Source organism: Podarcis muralis, chromosome 6 (genome assembly GCF_964188315.1).
Source record: "Podarcis muralis chromosome 6, rPodMur119.hap1.1, whole genome shotgun sequence".
Classification (NCBI taxonomy): Eukaryota; Metazoa; Chordata; class Lepidosauria; order Squamata; family Lacertidae; genus Podarcis; species Podarcis muralis.
The window spans coordinates 3,278,193-3,284,379 of record NC_135660.1 but is presented as its reverse complement, the minus strand read 5'-3'; positions in this window follow the sequence as shown (position 1 = coordinate 3,284,379).

Here is a 6,187-nt window from a genome sequence, read left to right as displayed (position 1 = left end):
CAAATGCACACATATACACATTGCGTTTCAAGGCAGAGGATGATATCCCAGATTCCAAATTAGGCAGGGATACATCCCCCCCCCCAATAGAAGTGGCCTTGCGTCCTAATTTCCAGAGGCCGACCAGCTGGGTCAGGAGCCAGCAAACTTTTTCAGCAGGGGGCCGGTCCACTGTCCCTCAGACCTTGGGGGGGGGGGGGGCTGGACTATTTTTTTTGGGGGGGTGAACAAATTCCTATGCCCCACAAATAACCCAGAGATGCATTTTAAATAAAAGGACACATTCTACTCATGTAAAAACACGCTGATTCCCGAACCATCCGCGGACCGGATTTAGAAGGCGATTGGGCCAGATCCGGCCCCCAACATTGATGCTGAAATCCAGCACCGCCTGAGCTCTGCGAGTGTTTGAGGTCCAGGACATTCGCAGGGAAACCAAAATGCTTGTTTACAAAGCTATTGTACTACCAACCTTACTGCATGCTTGTGAAACATGGACCACTTATAAACACCATCTCCAACTCCTCGAAAGATTCCATCAACGGTGTCTCCGAAAAATTTTACACATCACTTGGGAAGATAGGAGAACTAGTATCCTGGAAGAAGCAAAGATCACCAGTGTTGAAGCAATGATTCTTCAACATCAACTTCGTTGGACTGGTCATGTTGTGTGGATGCCTGATGATCGTCTTCCAAAGCAGCTACTCTCTTCCGAACTATAAAATGGAAAGCGTAGTGCTGGTGGTCAACAAAAGAGGTTTAAAGACTGTCTCAAGGCAAATCTAAAAAAAAAGTAGTATAAACACCGACAACTGGGAAACACTGACCTGCGAGCGCTGCAGTTGGAGAACAGCCTTGACCAAAGGTGTCATGGGCTTTGAAGACACTCAAACTCAGGATGCGAGGGAGAAATGTGCTAAGAGGAAGGCAAATCCACACCGTGGTCAACTCCCACCCGGAAACCAATGTCCCCACTGTGGAAGGACGTATAGATCCAGAATTGGCCTCCACAGTCACTTATGGACTCATTGTTAAAACCGTGCTTATGGAAGACAATCTTACTCGGCTACAAGGGATTGCAGAAGAAGAAGAAAGAAGAAGAAGAAGAAGAAGAAGAAGAAGAAGAAGAAGAGGAGGAGGAGGAGGAGGAGGAGGAGGAGGAACCTATGCGCTAGGTGTTCCTGATCTGTAGGGCTCATTGTGAAGACTTGAACAGGCATTCCTCTTCTGCTTTCAAATATATATTAAAATTTCACACCCGAGCCTCCATATACTCTCAGGGAAGAGGGGTCTGTCCTCCTCTGCGTCCTCCTCCCCTCTCCCAATTAACCTCCGTATCCATGGCTCAGTAGTGGGAGGGAGTGCACAGTTAGGATCGCCAGCGCCCCCCCCCCCCATGTGGCATTGCCAAGGTGCCACCCCTAGGTCTCAGGTTTGGGCCCTGAAATCTCAGGATCTGGGGTGCTCCTGACTTGACAGCCCTCGTGCCAATCCTATGCAGACTGCCAGACCTAGGCTGGGCACAGACTGAATTGTGAACGTGAAGGACAAAAGCCCTTTAAAGCTGCTAGATTTGCCATCTCTTGGAATAAAAAATTGGGGTCAGGGCAGGCTCCAGCTTTGAAGTGACCCCCCCCCCCAAAGTAACCTCTAGTTGGATCCTTCCAACCCCACGTGGTAAAATGTATTTCTTTTCATTTCATAGTTGTTGAAATAAAAAATTTAAGGTCACACACACACACACACACACACACACACACACATATATATATAATGTTCATAAATGCACCAACCAAGCACGTACATCGCTATATAAACCACATGTCTGAAACCCCACAGAAAGTCCTGAAACCATTTTGTCCCTCCCAAATTGACCTCAAACATTTCTCTGCAAGGTCGAAAGAAAATGGAAAAGCCTCCCCATTGTCTTTTCCTTCACAAATCCTGTCTTAAGGGTATGTCTGTGTATGAATAGGGTGAGCCTGTGACCTGGCTCAGGAACTAAGTATTTATCATTACAAAAGACTGGCCAAGTTCCCCAGGGTATCCAATCAAGTAAGCATTAACAGGTAACCTGCCAGACAGGAGATAAACAATGCACTCAGATTTCTGTTGTAGACCGCCTTTTCTGTGATGTAGGTATGATGTGTCTGAGGGGTGGTCTTGAGCTACACCCCTTTCTGTGATCTATGTATGATATTTCTGGGGGTGGTCTTGGACTCCAGGGTTGGCAATTTAAAATGTCTATATAAGGGCAGACACACCTTTGTTCTGGGTTCATCCTCCTTTCCTGTGTGTAAGGGGAGCACCCTGTTGCAACAGAATCAATAAAGATCAGGCTTTCTAGCTGCTTTGCTTCTCAATATTCTCTGGTTGGCCTCAGTTATTTTCTCCAACTGATGGAGAACCTACAAAGGACTCTTTAAGGGCTCTTGTGTCCCATAAGGGAATAAGGGCAGATTTTTTATTATTACAGAGTCATTTCTAAAATTGTAGCTATCCTTCTCAATTAGCTTATCTGGATTTTATGCAGACCTGTGCCTTCCTTTGTCACCATCATCATCATCATCATTTTGCAAGGCGTCAGTTGCTACCCTATTCCTGTTCCATGGCTAGGGGTTTGTCCACCCTGTCTCCAAGGTCTTAATATTCGTCTAATGAGGCATCACCGAAATGACAGGTCCTCCCCCCACATTTTTTTTTTAAATAGTCTTCAAGAAAAGGCAAAACAGCCTTCAGATGTAATTGCCATGAGTTTTTATGGCCCTAAAAGGAGCAGTAAGATAGGATTAGTCTTAGTTAAGGGTGACTCACCCTTCTATCTGTTTCAGATTGAAACAAATGACAATGTTTGCTTTCGATTATTAGATTAGCCATATTGAAATCCTTATTAGGGGCTTATGATTGGGGTGGGTGGGTCGGGGAGAGGAATGCTTCTGCGTGGTGCCTGCACAACAGCAAGTACTCTAGGCATGCCTTATCATGACGTGGGGGTATCCCTACTCCGCCGAAGCTGTGACAGAGTGTTACTATTGTTGCTGTTTAGTCGTTTAGTCATGTCCGACTCTTCGTGACCCCCTGGACCAGAGCACGCCAGGAACTCCTATCTTCTACTGCCTCCCACAGTGTGGTCAAACTCATGTTAGCAGCTTTGAGAACATTGTCCAACCATCTTGTCCTCTGTCGTCCCCTTCTCCTTGTGCCCTCCATCTTTCCCAACAGCAGGGTCTTTTCCAGGGAGTCTTCTCTTCTCATGAGGTGGCCAAAGTCTTAGAGCCTCAGCTTCAGGATCTGTCCTTCCAGTGAGCTCTCAGGGCTGATTTCCTTAAGAATGGATCAGTTTGATCTTCTTGCAGTCCATGGGACTCTCAAGAGTCTCCTCTAGCACCAGAATTCAAAAGCATCCATTCTTCGGCAATCAGCCTTCTTTGTGGCCCAGCTCTCACTTCCATACATAGCTACTGGGAAAACCATAGCTTTAACTACACAGACCTTTGTTACCATTATTCACCAATAATTGGTGGGCTCGGTCTAATCTGGACATGAAGGGTGCCACAAAGTTCTGTCCTGGGCCCGTAGTTGTTCAACATCTTTATAAACGACTTGGATGAAGGAATCGAGGGGATGCTGATCAAATCTACAGGTGACATCAAACTTTTTTGGGGGTGGGGGTGGGGAACCCAATGCCGCAGAAGACCAAATCAGAATTCGAAATGAGCTTAACAGGTTGGAGAACTGGTCCCAAGCTAATAAAATGAATTTCAGTAGGGACAAATGGAAGGTTCTGCAGTTAGGCAGGAAGAACCAGCAGCACAAATATAAAAGGGGGGGATACCTGGCTTACTAGTAGTACAGTGGTACCTCAGGTTACATACGCTTCAGGTTACAGACTCTGCTAACCCAGAAATAGTACTTCGGGTTAAGAACTTTGCTTCAGGATGAGAACAGAAATCACGCGGCTGCAGTGTGGCGGCAGCAGGAGGCCCCATTAGCTAAAGTGGTTGTAATGCGTATGGGGTTGCTCGTGCATAAGCTGCTGCCTCGCCAGGCTAAATTGCCTTGTTAAACCTTTCTGTCTGGACAGCCCTTCTCTTCGCGGCTGCCTCAGTCGCTAGCAGAATCCGTCAGTGGGCATTTCTTAAACCTCTTCCAACATAAAAGTTGTTTGACGCCCAGTCTCCTCCTACTCTCACTGCGTGGAAGTCTTCTGCGCAGGGAGGGCGTGGGTAGTGGAGGACCTGTGCACTCCCCACTGGTGTCCAGTGAAGAGTCCTGGAGCCCTCTCGCCGATTCCCCCATCTGCCCCCCTTTATCCCTGGTGTTGCGCTGATTTGCTTCCCCCTCTGCTGAGCTGCCTCTCTCCCTGCTGGGCCCTTCTCCGGCATCATTTGAGAGCCTTCCCTCCGCCTCTAGCTCCGATGTCAGTTCCCTGACAGTGGTGCTTTAGGTTAAGAAAAGTTTCAGGTTAAGAACGGACCTCCGGAACGAATTAATGTACTTAACCCGAGGTACCACTGTACATGTGAAAAGGATCTAGGGGTCTTAGTAGACCACAAGCTTAACATGAGTCCACAGTGTGATGCAGCAGCAAAAATGCTAATACTATTCTAGGCTGCATCTACAGAAGTATAGTGTCCAGATCAAGGGAAGTCATTAAAAATGTAAAGGTAAAGGACCCCTGACAGTTAAGTCCAGTCGCAGACAACTCTGGAGTTGCGGCGCTCATCTCACTTTACTGACCGAGGGAGCTGACATTTGTCTGCAGGCAGTTTTTCTGGGTCAAGTGGCCAGCATGATTAAGCCGCTTATGGCGAAACCAGAGCAGTGCATAGAAAAACCATTTATCTTCCCACCAGAGTGGTACCTATTTATCTACTTGCACTTTGATGTGCCTTCGAACTGCTAGGGTGGCAGGAGCTGGGACCGAGCAACGGGAGCTCACCCCGTCACGGGGATTCGAACCGCCGACCTTCCGATCGGCAAGCCCTAGGCTCAGTGGTTTAGACCACAGCGCCACTCTATTCTGCCTTGGTGAGACCACACTTGGAATACTGTGTCCAGTTCTGGGCATCACCATTTTAGAAAGATACTGACAAGCTAAAACGTGTGCAGAGGAGGGCGACCAAGATGATTAAGGGTCTGGAAACAAAGCCTTATGAGGAATGGTTGAGGGAGTTGGGGATGAGGGAGTTGATACTAAGAGGAGATAAGATGTTGTTGTTATTGTTTAGTCATTTAGTCGTGTCCGACTCTTCATGACCCCATGGACCAGAGCACGCCAGGCACTGCAGTCTTCCATTGCCTCCCACAGTTTGGTCAAACTCATGCTGGTAGCTTCGAGAACACTGTCCCACCATCTCGTCCTCTGCCGTCCCCTTCTCCTTGGGCCCTCCATCTTTCCCAACATCAGGGTCTTTTCCAGGGAGTCTTCTCTTCTCAGGAGGTGGCCAAAGTCTTGGAGCCTCAGCTTCAGGATCTGTCCTTCCAGTGAGCAGGAGGATAAGATAGCCATCTTCAAATAGCTAAAGGACTTTCACCATTAAATCTCCAACCCTGGCTCAGCTGAAGAGACACTGATTTGCTCAAGGACTCAGCTGGCGAATCCGAGACCAGGGAAATCCCCCAGAATCCCTCAGTGGACAATATTGAGCTAGAGGAACCCACAGTCTTGCTCACTATAAGGTATCTTCCTATGCTTTTGTCGCACAAGGCATAACAGACAGGCACCGGTATCTTTCCCCATTGGCTGGGGATGATGGGATTTGTAGTCCCAAAAATCTGGAGGGCACCAGGTTGGGGAATGTTGGCGCAGGAGGCACTTCTGTTTGCCTAGCATATAAATACATCACCACCCCAGCCTCAAAACCTAAATACATAGAAAGTAGAGTTTGGGGTTTTTTTCCCGCACAGTAAGGAAGGCAGTAGCTGCAGCCTTCCCCTTAGCTTTCATATCCTAAACACCTTTGGGCACTGCTTATGTTTGGGGAATAAAGAAATGTTTCTGCAGAACTCAGTGAGGAATGGAGAACCAGCCAGAAGGACTTTATCAGCACGTTGCGCTGAGGTGCACTTTTATGGCTCTCCGCTTCAGGCATTACTAAAACTCTGAGGGCTGCCAGCACCATCGGGAATCCTTCAGACAGGCTCTCCTCCAGCACATCAGGCTCTTAATTCTCTTGCTAGGCAT